Raw genomic sequence first — 3,965 nt, forward strand, 5'->3', positions numbered from 1 at the left:
CGGGTTTATATGTTGTATTATGGAGCTAGACTCCTTTTGTATAGACTCTGGTATGGTACAATATATGTATAGAAAGAACAGTTTCCACTGCCTATTTGTCATATATGTGAATATGTATAGGGTGTAAGGGAACCCCACGGGGTCGAACCCTCATTCATTATGGTGTATCATTGGTGTTTTGTATAATACAGGAACAGGTTAGATTACTAATTCACCCATGGGTTGCATTACCGGGCTCGGGGCGTGACACACAACCTCTCGGTTTAACCCTTTTTACGTATATAGCTCGGTATATAACCGGCACCTGTTTTTTCACATATTTCAAATAGCAAAATGGAACTCCAGTTCCCATAGTTCATATACGTATTTAAATAGATTTATGAATTCAACTTCATATCATATGTCACACCCATTTGATCAAAAATCCGCTATATAGTATATAACTCGATAAATAGCATTTAAATGAAAAACGGGGGATTCAAGCATCTCCGACGTTAATATTAATCCAAATAAAGACGTTTTGAAAAGTTTGGAGATTATACGCCAAAACCCTTATTTTTATCAAAATCATAAAATCGTAAAACCAACATTTTCACCCGATGAAACTTCGCAAATAAGCAGTCATATCATATGTATAAACATAAGTTAACTTTTTAGTGATTAAGTTTTATAAAAAGATTGATGTAAACAAATCCCCTTGCCTATTTCCGAATTTCTAAACATGAACGGATTGATCCAAAACAACGACCCGATATCCCTGAAAGCTAAAAACCGAAGAACAATGCTTTACTATAATCTCGACTACTACAAAACTGCCCAATCAGAAACGAAATCAGATCCTTACCTCGATTCTAAGGACAATCCAAAAAATCTTCAAAATGACGATCTGATTCGCTATAACTATAGAGTTTCCTCCTCCCTTAATCCACGTAGAAACTTTTGATCGTAGAAACAATCGACGAACGACGAAGGATCGTAGAGAGAGAGAGAGAGAGAACTCGCTGGTTCTAGAGAGAGAGAGAGAGAGAACTTTTGGGTTTTCTTAACCCTTAAGTAACCAAAAATGATATTTATAGAGCCTTTGACTGAGTCAAATTCATTGACGAGGCGGCGCCTTCGTCAATGAGCTAGCCACTCAGTTCGAGGATGAAGCTCTACCTTCATTGATGAACCCCATCCGGATATTTTCTTTGGCTCGCTCAGTATTTCTTCGTTGACAATACTCTGAATTTTGGCGACGAAGAGCTGAACGGACTTTGTACATACTGCCTTCGTTGACGAACCCTGTTGTAATTCCCTTTTTACCATTTTCTTATTTATTTTCCTTATTTACGAGTTTGAGTCTCTACAATCTCCCCTCTTATAATAATTTCATCCTCGAAATTCTCCAACCATTATCAAACACACTCTACCTTTCGTTAGAGGCCTACATAAAAGGTCGGCAGCTACCCATAAAGCAGCTCCGGCCCATATTTATTACCTACCCTCACTTAAGGCTAGGGAATACCATGGTTATAACGTAAAACTTTGAGAGCTTACAATATACATACAAAACCCTCCCGAAGTGCATACTATTTAATCCGAACCAGCTATACCACTATACATACTTACGTACCATAAAATAACTGCGGGTACTTCTAGCGTGTTTCTGACTATAGTTCCCATGAAGCTTCCTCCACTGTATGATTGTGCCACAATACCTTCACTAGCAGTATTTCCTTAGTCCGTAACTGCTGAACTTTTTTATCTAATACATGTACGGGTACCTTCTTATATGATAAAGCATCGCTGATCCCTAGAGGTTTGTAACTCAGCACGTGCGATGGATCTGACACGTACTTCCTCAGCATTAACACGTGGAACACGTCATGGACTATGGATAGTGCTGGGGGTAAAGCCACTCGATAAGCAAACGAACCTATTCTTTCCAGGATCTCGAAAGGCCCGATATAAAAAGGCCTTAGCTTCCCCTTCTTTCCGAACCTCATCACCCCTTTCATCAGAGCGATCCTCAGAAACACTATATCTCTTACCTCAAATTCCAGCTCTCGTCAATGTGTATCAGCTTAACTCTTTTGCCAACTCTGAAATACCTTAATTCTCTCCCTAATCAACTTGACCTTTGCAGAGGCTTGTTGAATCAATTTCGGACCCAGTATATGCCGCTCACCTACTTGATCCCAGTACAATGGAGATCAACACCGGCGACCATATAGTGCCTCGTAAGGTGCCATCTCTGTGTTGGTCTGGTAACTGTTGTTATACGTGAACTCAACAAGTGGTAGATACCGTATCCATCTGTCACCAAAATCCAGTACATAAGCCCGCAACATCTCCTCTCGTGTCTGTATAGTCCTCTCCGATTGTCCATCCGCCTGCGGGTGGAAAGATGTACTGAATGTAAGCTGTGATCTCAAGACATCTTGTAGACTTTTTTAGAAACGAGACGTAAAACGTGGATCTCGATCCGAAACAACAGAAATAGGAAAACCGTGGAGTCATACAATCTCTTACACATATAGCTCTACCAGCCTATTTAGAAAATAACTGACTCTGATTGGAATGAAATGTGCAGTCTTCATCAGCCGATCAACTACAACCCATATAGCAGATTTCTGCCCATGCACCACCGCAGGTAATCCTGTCACAAAATCCATCGAGATATGCTCTCACTTCCTCTTGGGGATGTCAAGTGGCTGAAGTAGTCCTGCTGGCCTCTAGTGCTCTGCCTTGACCTGCTGACATGTCAGACACTGCTCTACGAATCAAGCGATCTCTCTTTTCATGTTCAACCACAAAAAATATTCCCTCATGTTCCAGTACATCTTCGTACTGCCAGGATGTACGGTGTAGAGTGAATGGTGTGCCTCCCCTATAATGATCTGTTTAATCTCGGCATCATTTGGTACACAAACCCTACTGTGAAATCTCAATATCCCATCACCAGAGATACTGAAATCCGGCTTTAACCCACTCTGGACTCCTTACATAACCTTAACCAGCTCTGGATCCTCCTTCTGTGCTGCTCGAATCCTCTCCTGTAAGGTTGACTGTACCACCAAACTAGCAATAATAGCCTGATGATTTCCTTCCACTACCTTCAAGCCCAACCTTTCCAGGTTCATACAGATCTGATGTTTCTTAGGTGATAGCTAATGGTACAATCGTAGTCCTTTATCAACTCAAGCCACCTACGCTATCTCATGTTTAGCTCATTTTGGGTGAAAATGTACTTAAGAATTTTGTGATCAGTAAAAATCTCGTACCTTTCCCCATATAGGAAGTGCCTCCAAATTTTCAAGGCAAACATTACCATTGTTAATTCCATATCATGTATTGGATAGTTCTTCTCGTACTCTTTGAGTTGATGAGAAGCGTAAGCAACTACTTTGCCCAGCTGCATCAGAACATAGCCAAGACCCTTCTTAGAGGCGTCACTGTAGATAACAAATCCGCCATCCCCATATGGAGTGGTCAGAACTTGTGCAGTAACCAGTCATCGTTTCAACTCCTAGAAACTCAGTTCGCACTCATCAGTCCAGTCATACCTCACATTCTTCCTCGCAAGTCGCGTCAATGGACCTGCTAAACTAGAGAACCATTCTATGAACTGTCGGTAATATCCTGCAAAACCTAAAAAACTTCTAACCTCCTAAACATTCTTCAGTCTTACCCAGTCCATTACTACCTTTATCTTACTCGAATCCATTGATACACCTTCTTTGGACACTACGTGCCCTATCAATGCAATTTGTTCAAGCCAAAACTCGCACTTCTTCAGTTTAGCAAATAACTTCTTATCCCTAAGCATTTGCAGTACCAATCTCAGATGAACTTCATGTTCTGCAGCACTCCTAGAATACACTAGGATGTCATCAATAAATACCACGACGAACCAGTCTAAGTATTCATGAAAGACCATGTTCATTAGATCCATAAATGCTACAGGTGCATTAGTCAAACCA

Source organism: Malania oleifera, chromosome 12, assembly GCF_029873635.1.
Source record: "Malania oleifera isolate guangnan ecotype guangnan chromosome 12, ASM2987363v1, whole genome shotgun sequence".
NCBI classification, from domain to species: Eukaryota; Viridiplantae; Streptophyta; class Magnoliopsida; order Santalales; family Ximeniaceae; genus Malania; species Malania oleifera.